General features: G+C 62.2%; 1 protein-coding gene across 1 annotated transcript in view; it reads left to right on the top strand.

Annotated features, from left to right (window-relative positions):
* Positions 1–5,847: 5,847 nt before the first annotated feature.
* The window catches only part of GRINA (glutamate ionotropic receptor NMDA type subunit associated protein 1), a 29,997-nt gene continuing 16,939 nt past the window's right edge, over positions 5,848–18,905 (top strand). Inside the window, exon 1 of the mRNA XM_073329798.1 lies at positions 5,848–5,945. The gene's annotated coding sequence lies outside the window, so the exon portion shown is untranslated. The remainder of the gene's footprint in view (positions 5,946–18,905) is intronic.

Genomic DNA, 18,905 nt, shown 5'->3' on the forward strand with positions numbered 1-18,905 from the left:
CGTGCCAGCCTGTGACCAAGTGGGACTGTTCTTAATGTTTCCTCTGAATACTGTAGGGGTGCCTCAGTTTCCTCTAGGCATTTCGTAAGTCTCTCGGTGGTGGGAAAAGGGGTTTAATTGTTGCAGAGCAAAAGGCCAGGATATATTAATGGCCGACACTCTGTCTGCTGGCAACAGATGGCCTGGGCCCTTCCACCCTGCAAGGTGAGAGCTAAAGGGTTGGAGAACAAAGGAATCAGGTGCCCTCCTGGCCTGGGAAAGGAACAAAGCCCAGAAGAGGAGGGGCTGGAGGGTGAGGCAGTTTGGGGGCTAGCTGGGGACATGGAGTGAAGGGCAGACGTGGTTGTCTGGCTCACTGCCCCCCAGAATGGGTCTGGCTGAGGGGTCCTGTTTTCTGTATCTACAAGCTCTGTTCTAGACCATGTTCCTGTCGTCTAATAAACCTTTTGTTTTCCTGGCTGGCTGAGAGTCACATCTGACTGCGGAGTTGGGGGGCAGGACCCTACGGCTTCCCCAGGACCCCACCTGAGCGGACTCACTGTGGGAAGCGCACAGAGGGGCAGAGGAGGCTGAATGCTCCGAGGTCAGACCCAGGAAGGGGGAAGCCGGGTGAGCTGTGTGTCCTGCAGACAGGCTGCTCCCAGAGAGGAGACTCCCCCAGAGTCCTGCCTGGCTTTGTAGGGAGCAGTTCCAGAGCATCGCCCGGGGACACTGTGACACAGCCCTACGCAACCCCTGACATTTCCAGCGCTTGCCCCAATGTGCCGACTTCCCTGTGCAGGGACATTTCATGGGGCATTTGCTATGGGACCAAGCAGCTCTGCTCCCCGGATCCAGACCTTGTGTAACACTGTGTGATGTTGGTCAGGGCAGAGTATGGGGTCAGGGCTATGGGCCGGGCACTAGGGCCCACAAAAGGTTAATCTAGCCCTGCCTGCAGGGAGTTCCAACACTGATCTTCCCACATGGGGCTGAGGGAAGTGGGCAGTCTGTGTGCAGTGGGGCAGCAGTGCCAGGGGTAGACGCTCTGGCCTGCTCCACCCAGGCCAGCAAGAGGAGGACAAAGAGCAGCTGCAGGCAAACACTGTCCAGGGTGCAGTCCCCGGTGTGCTGTGAATTCCCCTGGCACTGGCATCCATGCACCCATCCCGATAAGGCCTGTGTGGTAGAGAGCCCAGGCTCTGCACAGTCACGCAGGAAAGACTGATCGGGGTGAGGAACGGTTTGATTTCCTTCTTGGACAGGGTAACTGGTTTGGTGGACAGGGGAATGTGGGGGACATAATACATCTGGATGTCAGCCAGGCTTTTGACACAGTCCCACGGTACATTCTGATCAGTAAGCTGGAGAAATGCGGGCTTGGCAGAAGTGCCATTTAGTGGATACAGAATTGGTTAAACAACCGCAAAGAAAGAGAAGCTGCTAATGGGATGCTGTCAGATTGGAGGGAGGTCTCAAGTGGGCTTTCAAGGGATCTGTTCTGGGTCCGGTGGTGAATCGATGACCCGGAAGGGGGACAAGAGAGTGCACGGATCTAGTGTACAGATGACACAAAGCTGGGGGCGGGATTTCTGACACTTTGGAGGAGAGAGCTAAAATTCAGAGGGATTGTGATAAACTGGAGAACTGGGCTAGAGATGTCAAAATGACTGGTTTCAGAGTCGCAGCCGTGTGAGCCTGTATTCGCAAAAAGAACAGGAGTACTTGTGGCACCTTAGAGACTAGCCAATTCATTTGAGCATAAGCTTTCGTGAGCTACAGCTCACTTATGGAAGATGCTCCACTTAGGCAAGAAAAACCAAATGCACAAATACAGACTTGGGTGGGGATGGGGGGGGAGAGTAACTGGCTTGGCAGCAGCACTGCTGAGAAGGCTCTGGGGGTTGTGGTGGATCACACCCTGGACACGAGTCAGCAATGCGATGCTGTTGCAAAAGCAGCAAATGCGATTTCAGGTTGCGTTAACAGGAGGTGACAGTGCCGCTCTACTCATCGCTGGTCAGGCCTCGGCTGCAGTGCGGTGTCCAGTTTTGGTCACCAGTGTCTAGAAAGGATGTAGAAACTGGAAAGGATCCAGAGGCGAGCGACAAGGATGATCAAAGGGGTGGAATGCAGCCATAGGAGCAAAGGCTGAAGGACCTGGGTATGTTTAGTTTGGAGAAGAGAAGGTTAAGGGGGGCACGATCGGGGTCTTCAGATATTTGAAAGGCTGCCATAAAGAGGGAGAAAAGTTGTTCTCTCTGGCCCCAGAGGGCAGGACAAGAGGCGATGGGGTCAAACTCCAGCAGAGCAGGTTTAGATTAAATCTCAGGATCAACTTCCGAAGTGTAAGAACAGCAGGACAATGGGACAGAGCAGGGACCTGGGGAGGTCTTGGAAGCTCCTTCACGGGAGGTTTCAAAAGGAGGCTGGAGAGCGAACTGTCTTGGATGGTTTAAACACACAAATCCTGCATCATGGCGGGCGTTAAGACGAGATGACCCTTGCGGGCCCTTCTAACCCTCTGGTTTATGATTCTAAGTATATTTGTGGCCTCCAGTTCTTTAGATAGAGCCTTAAATTAACTGTTCCGTGATCTTTCCTGGGATTGATGGCAGGCTAACCAGTCTGCTGTCAGCAGCAGGGGGACGGATTTCTCATTCCGCTGACATGGCTCAGGCCACTGCCCCAGGATTCTCTCCTCCGGCTTGTTTCCTTCCTCTCAAAAATAAACTCTGTAGTCAGTTTCCCTCTCGGGGTCTCGTGTGCTAGAACAAGGGAGCAGGGACTGGGCTGCAAACATTTCAGGGGCAGGTTTGACTCCAGACAACAAAACCAGTTTCCACTGAGTTTAAAAAAAAAATCCATGGACACATTTCTATTTATCCTGGGTGCAATTGCTGCGGTGCTCAGCGCAACTTGCTGAGCCTCAGTCCAGGGGAATTTCACCCACTAGGTTTTCAAGCTTTTCAGCCCTCACCTATCAGCATCTCCTTTAATGTCACAGCCACGTGTCCCGTGCCCCTGCTATTCCCCCAGGCCCCCCGGACAGGTGACCACCACATCCCCCTTTTGAACTTTTGTTCCCTGTCTCGCTCTCTCTTCATTTTTTCTCTGGGCTTTGGGGGGTTGGGTCCAGCTGCCACATGCACAATATGGCAATGTCGGAGCTGCCTCCTTGGCTTATCACCTTCCCATAGTGACAGCCACATATACTGGGGGTGCTCAGATTGTGCACTGGCATCTCACTAGGTAGGTACCCAGGGCCACCAGTAACGGGCAGGAAACAGGGCAAGCTGCAGGTGTCCCCTCTGAATTAATATGGACAGGCAGCTCTGTGAGGCTACAGGACCCAGGGACTCTCAGACCCCATGCTGGTGAGACAGGCACTGGGGTCCCTGCAGGCTGTACTGCAGACGCAGAATGGGGGCTGCATCGCAAAGGTCACCCTTAGGCCTCCCCTCGCACCCGCAGGCTGCCCCTCTCTGGAGCCAGGCTGCCTTCGGCTTTGCCCGACGTGGGGCTGGGTTCGGGCACAGAGCGCCCGGCCCCCCTCTGCGCTGGCTGGGGACAGGCGGCTGCTTGGAACCTCCCATCCGCACGGGGAGCCTGACCCGGGAGCCCCCCGCAGCCGACAGGCTACAGAGGCTCAGGCAGCAGCGAGCACCCCTGGGATCGGGCTGCAGCTGGGGGAGTGACCATGCAAAGAGCAGCCCGGGGCGGTCGCAGGGTCTGCTCCCGGGGGCCATGCCCCCAGCAGAGACTGGCGCTGGTCAGTGGGCAAAACCCCTAAGGGCTGGGGCGCTGCAGGGCCCACTCCGCCTGGTATAGCCCGTGCCCCTAGGCATGACCCGCTCTCCCAACCCGCTCCCTGGACACAGCCCCCCCCACCTTGGGTATGGCCTCCTCCCCCCCCGCCCCCTCCCTGGATACAGCCCCCTCCCCCCGGGTATGGCCTCCTCCCCCCCCGCCCCCTCCCTGGATACAGCCCCCTCCCCCCGGGTATGGCCTCCTCCCCCTGCCCCCTCCCTGGACACAGCCCCCTCCCCCCGGGTATGGCCTCCTCCCCCCGCCCCCTCCCTGGATACAGCCCCCTCCCCCCGGGTATGGCCTCCTCCCCCCCCGCCCCCTCCCTGGATACAGCCCCCTCCCCCCGGGTATGGCCTCCTCCCCCCCCGCCCCCTCCCTGGATACAGCCCCCTCCCCCCGGGTATGGCCTCCTCCCCCCCCACCCCCTCCCTGGATACAGCCCCCTCCCCCCGGGTATGGCCTCCTCCCCCCCCGCCCCCTCCCTGGATACAGCCCCCTCCCCCCGGGTATGACCTCCTCCCCCTGCCCCCTCCCTGGACACAGCCCCCTCCCCCCGGGTATGGCCTCCTCCCCCCGCCCCCCTCCCTGGACACAGCCCCCTCCCCCCGGGTATGGCCTCCTCCCCCCCCCCGCCCCCTCCCTGGATACAGCCCCCTCCCCCCCGGGTATGGCCTCCTCCCCCCCCGCCCCCTCCCTGGATACAGCCCCCTCCCCCCGGGTATGGCCTCCTTCCCCTGCCCCTCCCTGGATACAGCCCCCCTCCCCCCGGGTATGGCCTCCCCCCCCGCCCCCTCCCTGGATACAGCCCCCCCCCCCGGGTATGGCCTCCTCCCCCCCCGCCCCCTCCCTGGATACAGCCCCCTCCCCCCGGGTATGGCCTCCTCCCCCCGCCCCCTCCCTGGATACAGCCCCCTCCCCCCGGGTATGGCCTCCCCCCCCCGCCCCCTCCCTGGATACAGCCCCCCCCCCCGGGTATGGCCTCCTCCCCCCCCGCCCCCCTCCCTGGATACAGCCCCCTCCCCCCGGGTATGGCCTCCTCCCCCCGCCCCCTCCCTGGATACAGCCCCCGCCCCCCGCCCCCCGGGTATGGCCTCCTCCCCCTGCCCCCTCCCTGGATACAGCCCCCTCCCCCCGGGTATGGCCTCCTCCCCCCCTCGCCCCCTCCCTGGATACAGCCCCCTCCCCCCGGGTATGGCCTCCTCCCCCTGCCCCTCCCTGGATACAGCCCCCGCCCCCCGGGTATGGCCTCCTCCCCCCGCCCCCTCCCTGGATACAGCCCCCGCCCCCCGGGTATGGCCTCCTCCCACCCCCGCCCCCTCCCTGGATACAGCCCCCCCCCCGGGTATGGCCTCCTCCCCCCCTGCCCCCCTCCCTGGATACAGCCCCCTCCCCCCGGGTATGGCCTCCTCCCCCCCCCGCCCCCTCCCTGGATACAGCCCCCTCCCCCCGGGTATGGCCTCCTCCCCCCCCGCCCCCTCCCTGGATACAGCCCCCTCTCCCGGGAAATGGCCTCCTCCCCCCCCGCCCCCTCCCTGGATACAGCCCCCTCCCCCCGGGTATGGCCTCCTCCCCCCGCCCCCTCCCTGGATACAGCCCCCCCCCCCCGGGTATGGACACCTCCCCCTGCCCCTCCCTGGATACAGCCCCCCTCCCCCCGGGTATGGCCTCCTCCCCCCCCCCGCCCCCTCCCTGGATACAGCCCCCTCCCCCCGGGTATGGCCTCCTCCCCCTGCCCCTCCCTGGATACAGCCCCCTCCCCCCGGGTATGGCCTCCCCCCCCCTCCCCCTCCCTGGATACAGCCCCCGCCCCCCGGGTATGGCCTCCCCCCCCCCGCCCCCTCCCTGGATACAGCCCCCTCCCCCCGGTATGGCCTCCTCCCCCCCCCCGCCCCCTCCCTGGACACAGCCCCCTCCCCCCGGGTATGGCCTCCTCCCCCCCCCGCCCCCTCCCTGGACACAGCCCCCTCCCCCCGGGTATGGCCCCCTCCCTCCGCCCCCGCGGGTCCTTTTCCTGTGGGCGGGGCAGCGCGACGCTCCCGGCAGCGGCGGACGGGGCGGGGCCAGGGGCGGGGCCACGCGACCAGGCCCCTCCCCCGCCCCCTTATCCCCGCCCCCGCCGCAGCCGCAGCGTCCGGAGTCGTTGCGGGGCCTGCTCGGTGAGTGTCTGGCGGGGGGGCTGCCGGGGGCGGGGCGCTGGGGGAGGGCGCTGTGCCGGGGGGGCTCTGGGCTGGGGGGGGCTCTGTGTTGGCGGGGCTGGGGGCTTGGTGCCGTGCCCTGGAGGAGGGGGGGGGCTCTGTGCCGGGGGGGGGCTGGGAGCTCTGGGCCGGGGGGGCTCTGTGCCGGGGGGGGCTGGGGGCTCTGTGTTGGGGGCTGGGGGGCTCTGTGCCGGGGGGGGGCTGGGAGCTCTGGGCCGGGGGGGGCTCTGGGCTGGGGGGGGCTGGGGGGCTCTGGGCTGGGGGGGGCTGGGGGGCTCTGTGCCGGGGGGGGGCTGGGAGCTCTGGGCCGGGGGGGGCTCTGGGCCGGGGGGGGCCGGGGGGGCTCTGGGCCGGGGGGGGCTGGGGGCTCTGTGTTGGGGGCCGGGGGGCTCTGTGCCGGGGGGGCTCTGTTGGGGGGCTGGCTGCAGGTGGGGGGCTGGGGCAGCGGCTGTGAGCGGCGGTGCTGGTCTCAGGGTGGGGGCTTTGGGGGTGAGAGTGTCTGCAGGCTGCCCTGGGTGCGTGGCCCAGCGAGGCTCCCGGGGGGCGGTGTGTGTTGTTAGCGTGTGGGGGCTGATGTGTTTGGCGTCGCCCAGTCCCTGCCCCGAGGAGCCTACGTGTGCCGTGCTGCCGTCTCACAGGGCCTCTGCGAGGCCCCATGCCGCCCTCCCCGGGCCCCGGCTGCACCCCTCACCCAGAGCCTGGCGCACCGGGCCCTGCAGGCTCCGCGGGCAGCCCTTGTGTGTTAGGCTGGCTCCCAGGCCTGTGCTGGGTGTCGCATGAATTTCACGTAGGCCTGTGTGAACCGGGGAAAGGGTAAGTAAATCGGTCGGGGCCGGCAGCAGGGCAGCTGTGTGCGTGAGAGGCCCTGGTCCCGCTCCCATGGGGTGGCACTCATGCCTGATGATTGCTCCCCTCCTGCCCTCTCCTACAATCTGGGTTTCCCCCTTGCTTTGGCCCTGACCCTTGGCCACCAGTTCGTGCCCGCAGGAGGGTGGCAGGATTGCAGGGCATCATCCTCTTTCACCAGAGGGCCTGTGCTGACCCTGTGTCTTCTTGTGGGCTGTGGCGATGCCCATGAGCAGTGCCAGGAGCCCATCTGATGCGGCAGGGTGAGGGCCCTGGCTGCTTGCTATGGCATTTAACGTCACACGTAAGACTTATTGATGGTGTTGGAGCGGGGTAGCATCATGCACCTCTCGCTGGCCGGCTGTCGTGGAGCTTCACATGGACACAGGCCTCATACAATGAGCCTCAGATGTTCTGTGCCCACAGAGTGGCAGCTGCTAAGGGGCATTGGCTCTCAGCGGAGCGATAGAAGCTGGTTCGATTCCTCTTAATTACAGTCTGGCAGCGAGGGCAGGATCCTATCCGCGTGGGCCACGCAGAGAGGCCTCAGGAGAGAAGCGGGTGAAGCTAAAGGGCAGGAGGCTGGGCTGGCTGAGGGCAGGGAGAGCACTGGGTTCCCTGCCGGGGCGGTGCAGCTGGAGAAGGGTTTGTTTTGCTAGGGGCACAGACCAAGTGGGCAGCAGCTCCAGCATTTCCCCTCCAGATATTGGTGTTAAAGCTGGAGCCAGCATTTGCCTGCTGGGCGGAGCTGCTGCCCACTGACCCTGGGCCAGTGAGTGACAGTTGGTCGGGGGAGCTGCCAGACAGCCCTCGGGGGTGTGCGCAGCCCGGGAAAGTGGAAAGGCAAGTGCAGTGAACCCAGGGCAAGTGAGCAGCTGGAGTCTCCTGAACTCTGTGCACTGGGATGGAGGATATGCAGGACTCCGGCCTGCCTTGCCAGTGCTCCTTTTGGGCATGGGCCGATAGCCGGTGCTTTGCAGGCAGGCCACCCCCTGTGCACCTGGCCAGCCACATGCGCTGGGTGTGGATGGGCAGGGCACACTCCCCCTGAAGCCTGACATCTGATGGCTCGTCCCCTAGTGTTGTTTGTCTGGGCCCCTGGGTGCTACCCCAGTCGGGCCCCTGCAGTCTTGGTCTTGCTTTGCCATGTAACCCTTCTGCGGAGAACGGCCAGGCATCACTGTGGCTGCGGGCGGCTCTCATCCTGCTGCCTGAGGGTCGCAGCACTCTTGACAGCAGGTAGCTGGTCTGGGTAGGGCAAATGCTGGGCCCAGCCAACTCGGCAGTCCTGTCTGATCAAGAGGGCTGGTGGCCCCAGAGTAGCAGTCTGGGCTGGAGGTAGCACGGTGGGCATTTCCCCCGGGAAACCTCTCTGAGGGGGTGCTGAGCTCTTGCGCCCATCGGGAGGGGTGAATCCAGCTCTCTGTGACTTGCGCTGAATTCTGCACCCGTGCAGTGAGCCCTTGTGCTGGGCCAGAGCCTGCCTAGGGAAAGGTGCCCTGCTCTGCGCTGCCAGCCCAGGAGAGAGGCTGCAGCGTGGTCCCGTGCCAGCCACCTGCTCTCCTCCCTTAGCAGCTCCAGCCCCTGCCCAGGCTGCGGTGTCTGGAGGCTACCCATAGATGCCCTGTGGGTGCGGTGCTCCCCATTCCAGGACCGGAAGCGTCTGGCCTGCCTGAAGGACAGCAGCACTTGTGTTGGTCTCTACGGTGCCATGCTTATTCAGCAGGTCCTTGTGAAAGTGCACGGCCAGCGCTGCTTTGAGAGCTCGGAGCAGGCGGGGGCTGTGCAAGCTTCCTCCACAGTCCTTCTGCCAGTGCCCCTGGGTCCTGACCTGCAGCCCCCCCGGCTCCTCCCCGCAGGGCTGCTGCTGCCCCTCAATCCAGCTCTAGGATCCTCTCGCCTAAAGCCCCGGAGCTAGTGCCACCATCCCAGGCTAAGGCTGGTGGCTGCAGGGGCTGCAAGCCAGAGGCCAGCGATAGCTCGGCTGCGGTACCCAGGGCGCTGGCTGGGCGCCCTGCCTCAGGCTGCCGGGGAGGGTCCAGGCGTTTAGAGCCCTTCCCTTTTGGTCTTAAATGTAAACGGTCTGACCTGAGCCTGGGGATTGGTTCCAGTGGTGCCGCTGGCCCAGGTGCTTTCTCCCCCGGTGACCCCACGCCAGGTTAGCCAGCGTTCCTGCAGCGCAGGGCCAGATCCAGGAGGCTCTGGCTCATGCTGCTAGCCAAATGTCCGGCAGGGTCACCCCAGCCCTGCTGCAGCCGCACTGTCGCCAGGCCCTGCGATGTGCCCGCTACTACCCGGCTGACGGGGGTTGTAGGCAGGTGAAAATAGCTTTTGTCGGTGCCTCTCTCAGCTCGTCATGTGTGGGCAGGTCATTTCTTTAGCCTGTCAGCTGGCAGCATGGAGCTCGGCTGCACCCAGGTGCTGCCTTGAACTGGCTCAGTTCTGCAGCCCCAACGCCCAGGCTGTCTCCTGGAACTGGCGCAGAAAGCGCTGGCTTGGTGCTAACCAGGGCTGCTACGCAAACAGAACGTTGGGGATCATTGGGAAATGGATAGAGACTAAGACACAAAATATCTTCTTGCCTCTCTATAAATCCATGGTACACCCACAGCTTGAATGCTGAATGCAGATGTGGTCTCCCCGTCTCAAGAAAGGTACATTGGAGTTGGAAAAAGTTCCGAAAAGGGCAACAAAAATGATGAGGGGTATGGAATGGCTTCCGTCTGAGGAGAGATTAATAAGATTGGGACTTTTCAGCTTGGAAAAGAGACGACTAAGGGGGGATAAGATAGAGGTCTATAAAATCATGACTGGTGTGGAGAAAGTCAGTAAGGAAGAGGTGGGTTTTTTGTTGTTGTTTACTCCTTCTCATACCACAAGAACCAGGGGTCACCCAATGAAATGAACAGGCAGCAGGTTTAAATCAAACCAAAGGAAGCATTTCTTCACATAACGCACAGTCAACCTGTGGAACTCTTTGCCAGAGGATGTTATGAAGGCCAAGACTATAACAGGGTTCAAAAAAGAACTAGGTAAGTTCTTGGAGGATAGGGCCATCAATGGCTATTAGCCAGGATGGGTAGGGATGGTGGCCCTAGCCTCTGTTTGCCAGAAGCTGGGAATGGGCGACGGGATGGATCGCTTGGTGATTCACTGTTCTGTTCATTCCCTCTGGGGCCCCTGGCACTGGCCACAGTTGGAAGACGGGATGCTGGGCTAGATGGACTTTTGCTCTGACCCAGTGTGGCCATTCTTATGATTAGACCCAGCAGGTTGTTCTGGGCTCTGGATTCCATCTAGCTGCTAGTCCCCTTCGCTGGTTGCCAGTTCTGTTCCCCAAATGCGCTGGGCGTCAGGGTTGGCGCTCATTGCTGCGGGCTCGGAGGGGGCTGCACAGAGATGCTGACAGGAAGCTGGGCTTGTGTGCACAGATTCTCTTGCTGCAGCTTTTCCGTCTGGTGCCTGTTTTTCTAGCTCCCTTGGGGCATTCTCTCTGCCTGTGGCTTGCTAGTGTTTACATTCAGGCTGTTTGGTGCAGGTCTCTGGCTCGCAGAGCAGGTCCTGGCAGAGGCCACGCTTGGCGTCTCAGGCCCTGCTCTGCAGAGCCTTTCCTCGGGCTCTGACAAGCTGCTTCTGTCACAGCAGCAACAAGGCACCCGGCATGTTTTGAGTAGCAGCATTTCTCGCTTTGCCGCAGTCCAGTGCAGGCTCTGCTGGTGTTGGAGCTCACCCGCCCCCTCTGCTCACCGCCCCCCGGTTGCACCTGCTCCCTGGCTGTGCCTGGAGTTTCTCTGGTGCGGATCCAGCCCGAGAACTGGAGCCCCGGGCGACGGAGCTGCAGAGAGACCCCGGGGGCTGCGTGCAGTGAAGGGGTGTGAGCCTGAGAGGAAATAGTGCAGAATGTGGGCTGGGCAGATGGAGCCAGGCTGGCTGCACAGAGGTGGCCAGGGCAGGAGCTCTTGCTTCCGAGGGGGCTGCCTGCCTTCTTTAGTGCTCCCTCTCTCTGCCCCCCTCCCTGCGGTATCTGAGCAGCACCCTTGGGCCCCCCTGCGAGGCAGGGAGGCGTTAGCGCCATGTGACTGAGGCCCAGAGGCAGGCAGAGTCCAGCTGAGCCAGGAGCTGCATCAGGTCCCTCCAGTCCCAGCCCAGTGCTCCGTCCACTAGACCCTCCTTGATTCGGAGCTAGCCGCACAACATGGGTCTCTGGCTCAGCATTGGCATGTGCTGCTGATGCTGCTCCTCACCCTGGGCCATGCCCTGCTGGGCCAGGCCAGACGCAGCCCCGAGCAGTTCAACAGCCTGGGGTGGGGACAGGGGAGGGGCCAAGGCATCAGCTGCTACAGGACAATGGTTCCCAGCCGTTGTGGTTGGGAATAACACCTTGTCACGGAGTGTGGGGGAGTCCAGGCCCTGCACCCCTCTTCCTGGGATCCACTGAGACTCTCAGCCAGCCAGTAAAACGGAAGGTTTATTGGACAACAGGAACACAGTCCACAACAGAGCTTGTGGGTACAACCAGGACCCCTCAATCACGTCCTTCTGGGGGAGCAGGGAGCTTAGACCCCAGCCCTGGGGTTCCCTGCGTTCCTCCACCCAGCCCCAAACTGAAACTAAACCCACCCAGCAGGTTCCCTGCTGCAGCCTCTGTTCACATTCCTGGGCAGAGGTGTCACCTCCCCCTCCCCCTCCTGGCTCAGGTGACAGGCTCTCAGGTCTCCCATCCCCAGGGCACATTCCCAGGTCACCACTCCCCCCTCCCTGCTGAGTCACATCCTCACATCTCTCCCCCCTTCGAGACTGAACGGAGCGGGGTCACGCTGACCAGTGACCTGGGGAAGTTCGGGGCCCCCTCTCCGGGACAGCGCATCCGCTATCAGGTTGGCACTTCCCTTCACGTGGACCACGTCCATGTCGTAATCCTGCAGGAGCAGGCTCCATCTCAGGAGCTTGGCGTTGGCTCCTTTCATCTGGTGCAGCCAGGTCAGGGGAGAGTGGTCGGTGTAGACGGTGAAGTGTCGCCCGAAGAGATAGGGCTCTAGATTCTTGAGGGCCCACACCATGGCCAGGCACTCCTTCTCGATGGCCGCGTAGTGTTGCTCCCGGGGTAGCAACTTCTTGCTCAGGTACACGATGGGGTGTCTCTCCCCCTTTTCGTCCTCCTGCATTAACACTGCCCCCAGTCCCGTGTCGGAGGCGTCGGTGAACACCACAAAGGGCTTGTCAAAGTCTGGGTTTGCCAGAACTGGGCCACTGACCAGAGCCTCCTTCAGCGCCCGGAAGCCACCTGGCACTGCTCGGTCCAGACCACCTTGTCTGGCTTCCCCTTCTTGCATAGCTCCGTGATGGGGGTGGCGATGGCGCTAAAGTGGGGCACAAATCTTCGGTAGTATCCTGCCATCCCAATAAAGGCTTGGACCTGCTTTTTGGTGTGGGGAGCGGGCCAGTCTCTGATCACCTCCACCTTGGCTGGTTCCAGCTTTAGGCGGCCGCTCCCCACCCGATGGCCCAGGTAAGATACTTCCGCCATCCCCACCTTGCACTTCTCCGCTTTTACAGTCAGCCCAGCCCCCTGGAGTCGGTCCAGCACTTGTCTAACCTGGGACACGCGGTCCTCCCAGGTCTGGCTAAAGACACAGATGTCATCAATATATGCCACGGCAAAACTCTCCATCCCCCTCAGTAGCTGGTCCACCAGGCGCTGGAAGGTGGCCGGCGCTCCCTTGAGGCCGAAAGGCAGGGTCAGGAACTCCTAGAGCCCCAGAGGGGTGATAAAGGCCGATTTCAGTCGGGCATCTGCATCCAGCGGCACTTGCCAGTAGCCCTTTGTAAGGTCCATGGTGGTAAGGTACCGAGCTCCTCCCAGCTTGTCTAGGAGCTCGTCCGGCCTGGGCATGGGGTAGGCATCAGATACAGTGATGGCATTGAGCTTCCGATAGTCCACCCAGAACCGGACCGACCCGTCCTTTTTGGGGACCAGCACCACTGGCGAGGCCCAAGGGCTGGCCGATGGCTGGATCACCCCCAAAGCTAGCATGTCCCGGACCTCTCTTTCCAGGTCCTGAGCAGTTTTCCCTGTGACTCGGAAGGGGGAGCATCTTATTGGCGGGTGCGACCCTGTCTGCACCCGGTGGACAGTCAGATTAGTGCGTCCAGGCTGGTTGGAAAACAGCTGTCGGGACGGATGCAGCACCTCCCTGACCTCAGCTTGCTGGGCAGGGGTTAGCTGATCCGAGAGGGGAATTGTTTCCAGCGGGGAACCAGCTCTGGTCCCAGGGAATAGATCTACTAAAGGGTCATCTCCCTGCTCTTCCCACTGTCCACACACGGCCAACACCACATTCCCCCTGGCATAATATGGCTTCATCATATTCACATGGTACACCCGGCGGTGGTGCGCCCGGTTCGACAGCTCCACCACATAGTTTACCTCATTGAGCTGCTTGACGACCTTGAAAGGGCCCTCCCAGGTGGCCTGTAGTTTGTTCTTTCTCACTGGGATGAGAACCATCACCTGATCCCCGGTGGCGTAGGCACGGGCCCACGCCGTGCGGTCATACCAGACCTTCTGCTTCCTCTGGGCTCTGGCCAGATTCTCCCTGGCCAGGCCCATGAGTTCCGCCAGTCTCTCTCGGAAGATCAGGACATACTCCACCACTGACTCTCCATCGGGAGTGGCCTTCCCCTCCCACTCGTCTCTCATCAGGTCCAGGGGGCCCCTCACCCTCCTGCCATATAGCAGTTCGAAAGGCGAAAATCCGGTAGACTCCTGGGGCACCTCCCTGTACGCGAACAGCAGGTGAGGTAAGTACCCAATCCTGCGGGTGCTGGTTCATAAAGGTTTTCAGCATCATCTTTAGCGTCCCGTTAAACCTCTCCACCAGCCCGTTGGACTGGGGGTGATAAGCTGAGGCCCAGTCGTGCCGGACCCCACATTTCTCCCACAAGCACCGGAGCAGGGCCGACATGAAGTTGGAGCCTTGGTCTGTCAAGACTTCCTTGGGGAGCCCCACTCGGCTGAAAATGGTCAGGAGCGCATCGGCCACGGTGTCTGCTTCAATGGAAGCTAAGGGCACTGCCTCGGGGTAGCGGGTGGCAAAATCTACCACCACCAGAATGTATTTCTTCCCCGACCGGGTCGTCCTGCTGAGAGGCCCCACAATGTCCATGGCCACCTTCTGGAAAGGCTCCTCTATGATGGGCAAAGGTCTCAAAGCCGCTTTCCCCTTGTCCCGGGCCTTCCCCACCCTCTGACAGGGGTCACAGGATCGGCAATACTGCCGGACCGTGGTAAAGACCCCGGGCCAGTAAAAGTTCTGTAGCAACCTCTGCCGGGTGCGCCGGATTCCCTGGTGCCCCGCGAGGGGGATGTCATGGGCCAGGGACAGGAGCCTGCGGCGATACTTCTGGGGGACCACCAGCTGCCTCCTGACCCCACAGGACTCTGCTTCCCCTGGGGGAGCCCATTCTCGGAACAGGAACCCCTTCTCCCACAGGAACCTCTCCTGGCAGCCTCTCCTCATGGTCCGTCCCACACTGAGGTCGGCCAGGTCCCTGAGCTTCCGCAAGGAGGGATCTTTCCTCAACTCGGCCTGGAACTCAGCGGCTGGGGCAGGGACGGGGCCCGGTTCCCTCTTGCTGGCCAGGTCTGAGGCCTCAGCCTCTCTGAGCCGGGCCCCTCGGCGCTCCCTCCCCACCAGGGTAGGGTCCTGCGCCTCCGGTGTGATACCCTCCCCGAGGTCAGGGCGCAGTGCCCCTCGCCGGCTCTGGCTACGCGTCACAACCAGGGCGGTCTGGGGCTTGCTTGGCCAGTCCTCTAGGTCTCCCCCCATCAAAACCTCAGTGGGCAAATGGTGGTGTACCCCCACATCCTTGGGGCCCTCCTTGGCCCCCCATTTCAGGTGTACCCTTGCCACAGGCACCTTAAATGGGGTCCCGCCCACCCCTGTCAGGGTCAGGTAGGTGTTGGGCACCACCCGATCTGGGGCCACCACCTCAGGCCGGGCCAGCGTCACCTCCACGCCCGTATCCCAGTATCCATTGACCTTCCTCCCATCCACCTCCAGGGGAACAAGGCACTCTCTCCGGAGGGACAGCCCCGCGCCCACCCTGTAAACCGAGCACCCTGAGTCCAGAGCCTCCAGCCCTCTGGCGGAGTTGGCCTGGGGTACTCTTCCCTCCTGAGCAGGTGGTAAACTGGCAGCCCCCCCTTGCCTGGGTCGTCTGCCCCTCGTCCAGCTGGGTCCCTACCCAGTTAACCCTGGGTAGGTTGGGTCTGCTCAGTCTGTCCCTGAGCCCGGGGCACTGGGACCGTACGTGGCCTCTCTGGCCACAGTGATAGCAGCTCAGGTCACGTTGGTCCCCTCGAGCGGGTCGGAGGGGCCCGACGCCAGGCGTTCCCCGTGGGAGGGGGTTCTCCCTATTTCCCCGCTGGGAGGCCCCCTGGTGACTCTCTCTCTGCATCGGGGGGGGCCTGTTCTTTTGGGACTCCTCCCGGCTACCCCCTGACCGACTGTTCGCAAACTCGTCGGCCAGCTGCCCTGCGTGCTGGGGGTTCTCCAGCTTTTTGTCCACCAACCACAGCCTCAGGTCGGACGGGCACTGATCATACAGTTGCTCCAGTACGATTAGGTCAAGCAGGTCCTCTTTAGCTCGGGCCCCAGCTGTCCACTTGCGGGCATACCCCTGCATCCGGTTGACCAGTTGTAGGTAGGTGACCTCAGGCGTTTTACACTGACTCCGGAACCTTCTCCGGTACATCTCGGGGGTCAGCCCAAACTCACGGAGCAGGGCCTGTTTGAACAGTTCATAGTCCCCTGCCTCCGCCCCTGTCATCTGGCTGTACACCTCCACGGCTTTGGGGTCCAGTCAGGGGGTGAGGAACTGGAGCCTGTCTGCAGGGTCAACCCTGTGCATCTCGCAGGCATTCTCAAAGGCCGTCAGGAAGCTATCTATGTCCTCCCCCTCCTTCCGCTGGGCCAGGAAGCACTTATCAAAGTTCCTTGCTGTCCTGGGTCCCCCCTCACTCACCGCAGCCGGCGCCCCACTGCTCCTCAGCCTGGCCAGCTCCAGTTCATGCTGCCTTTGTTTCTCCTTCTCCTGACGCTCATGTTGACGTTGTTTCTCCTCATGTTGACGTTGTTTCTCATGATCCTCCAGCTCCCTCATTTTCATCTCCCTCTCCCATTCCAGCCGCATCCGCTCCAGGGATGGGGAGCTCTGCCGGGAGGATCCCCTGCTGGCTGCCGGGGTCAGGGTGCCCTCGGTATTCACTGGGCTTCCCCCAACCCCTTCCCCAGGCATAGGTAGGAAGGGTCTCGGGATGTCCTCGGCAGCAGTCTGACCCCTCCCAGCCCGGTCAGGCCCCAGGGCCCATGCTGCGTCTGCCGGGCGGCTTCCCTCAGGGACAGGGATCGGGTCATCCAAGCGATCCCTCTCCTCCAACTGGGCAATCAGCTGTTCCTTGGTGGACCTCCCGATGCGCAGCCCCCTCTGCCTGCACAGCTCCACCAGGTCGCTCTTCAGGCGTTTAGCGTACATCTCCCTGCTGGCCACTCGCAGGCCGGGCAGCTTCCCACGGTTTCCAGGAAAAGCCCTTAGTGTGCCAGTCCTTCTTGAGGTCACCGACTCTTTGCCAGGGTCGAGCTGCAGACTCCTCCGCCCCTGGGACCGCTCGCTGCAATCCCCCGGGGGCCCCTGTTACTGCAAAAGTCCTTCTCTCTGGTCACACATTCCCAGGGGTTAACCGCCCCCCGAAACCATCTCTCTCTGAATCTTCAGCACGCCTGGTCCCTGTCAATTCCCCTTCGTTTTACTGTTCCCCAGTCACTTACTGCAGGAAGCGCCGTTCACAGGGTGCAGTACATCCCACCGCTGCCACCAGTTGTCACGGAGTGTGGGGGAGTCCAGGCCCTGCACCCCTCTTCCTGGGATCCACTGAGACTCTCAGCCAGCCAGTAAAACAGAAGGTTTATTGGACAACAGGAACACAGTCCACAACAGAGCTTGTGGGTACAACCAGGACCCCTCAATCACGTCCTTCTGGGGGAGCAGGGAGCTTAGACCCCAGCCCTGGGGTTCCCTGTGTTCCTCCACCCAGCCCCAAACTGAAACTATAAACCCCCCCAGCAGGCTCCCTTCTCAGCCTGTCTTCACATTCCTGGCAGAGGTGTTACCTCCCCCTCCCCCTCCTGGCTCAGGTGACAGGCTCTCAGGTCTCCCATCCCCAGGGCACATTCCCAGGTCAACGCTCCCCCCTCCCTGCTGAGTCACATCCTCACACACCTCACCCAGTGCAGTCTGCCTGAGTCTGCAGACCGGCACGCTGCTTTCAAAGCTCCGAGCTGCTCTGGGGCAGTTCTCCGGCCTGTTACCCAGGAACTCAGCCTAGATCCGTGTTCCCTTTTGGCCTCGGGGTCTCCCCAAATGGCAGCAGCATCGAATGGGCAAGGCTCCAGGCTAGTGAGGCACATCTAGCAGACGCTCCAGGGCTGGGAGCTGACCCGAGACCCCAAGGGGCAGAGGTTAGCGATGATGATTAGCCATTGGAGCTGCTCCCCTGGGGCCCCACGTGGAGTCTGTAAACCCAGACTGGATCTTTCCAAGTGCTCTGTTCTAGCTCAGCCAGGGGTTACGGGCTGGCTGCAGGAGTCACTGGTGAGACTGACCCAGGAGGGCACTAGACCATCATGGTCCCTCCTGGCCTTGAGATGGCTCTGCTGCAGCTTGGGGAGTCTCGGAGCGGGAGGCGCTGGAGTGATCTGGGGGGGTGGGGGGAAATGATCTGAACCCCCTGCGGGCTGGGGAAGGGCGCAGGTGCTGGAGGCTGTCCCCCCAGGAGGTGGTGGGGGAGCCCTCTCCCTTCAGCAGCGAGGGGGGCGCTGAGCAGCCTCTGACTCTGGCCCACTCGCCAGCCAGAGCAGGTTCCCTGAGGAAGCCCTGAGCAGTTTCCCAGGGCCTGCAGTGAGAAAGTCAGAGCAGCCCCCCTTCGCTGCGGCTGGATCACGACCCGCAGCTTGGACCCCACGTGGGGCTGGGTACCGGGAGTCTGATCTAGTGTCAGCCTCTGCTCCAGCGAATCCCTGGGCCAGGGTACAGCCTCTCCTCGCTGGCCGTGGGAGGAGCAGGCCTTGCTGCAGGGGATGGCAGGCGGGGGTGTGTGTGTCTAGCACAGACCCTGGGGATGCCAATAGGGGCTCAGTGCCCCTAGGACTCGCAGTGCCTCGCTGAGGTGACAGGATTAGGATTTCAGATGCCATAAATAGGCTGCACTGCAGAATTACAGGGAGTTCCAGCAGAGCTGCTTAGTGGCACTTCCTGCAAAGTGTGGCTGGGTAATACTCCACCCCTTTGGCCTGGGAAATGGTGCTCTGGGGCTTAAAATCCCCATGGTGGTGACAGCCCCCTCCTCCTGTCCTGTGATGGGATTAAGCCACCTCTCTAACTGCAACCCCCCCACCCCCCGCTTTGTATCTAAGGTGTTCCCAGGCCCTGCTGTCACCCCGCAGCCGCCTCCTTGTGCTAATGGCTTCCTGTGCTCTGGTCCGGCCAAGCAGGGACTGACTGCCAGCCCCTTTCACCTCTGTTTGGGTTCCTGCTTCGGGCGCTAGCCCACGCTAGGAGCCTTGGGGCTGCAAATCGAGCAAGGAGACTTCAGCTGTGAGCAACGTGCTTTTTCTTTGTGCTGAGCAACTAAAGGAGAGGTTCCTCCCCGTCCCCTTGGCTTGCCGAGCCTGGGAGCTGGTATTCCTACCGGTCTCTGATTGCTCAGGCTGTTGGACAGCTGGGATTCCTGGGTTCCAAATTTCTGTCAGTTGGGTAAAGTTGCGTTTTAAGGCAGGGCAGCAGTACAGAGGAGATGCCCTGTGTCCTGCTTGGCTCTCAAAGGCCGACATGACGGAGGGGTGGCTGGGCCAGATTTGGTGTGACCTGGTGCCGGGGGCCACGAGCTGTAGAACGTTATGGTGTTAACAGCTGCAGTTTCCACAACCAAATGGCAGGCCGTGGCTTTCTTCCAGCCTGCCTTGTCAGTAGCTTCCTGGGCGGATTTGTGGCTGTGCAGGTCCCTGCACTCCTGCC

This window comes from Lepidochelys kempii, chromosome 2 (assembly GCF_965140265.1).
Source record: "Lepidochelys kempii isolate rLepKem1 chromosome 2, rLepKem1.hap2, whole genome shotgun sequence".
Taxonomy (NCBI): Eukaryota; Metazoa; Chordata; order Testudines; family Cheloniidae; genus Lepidochelys; species Lepidochelys kempii.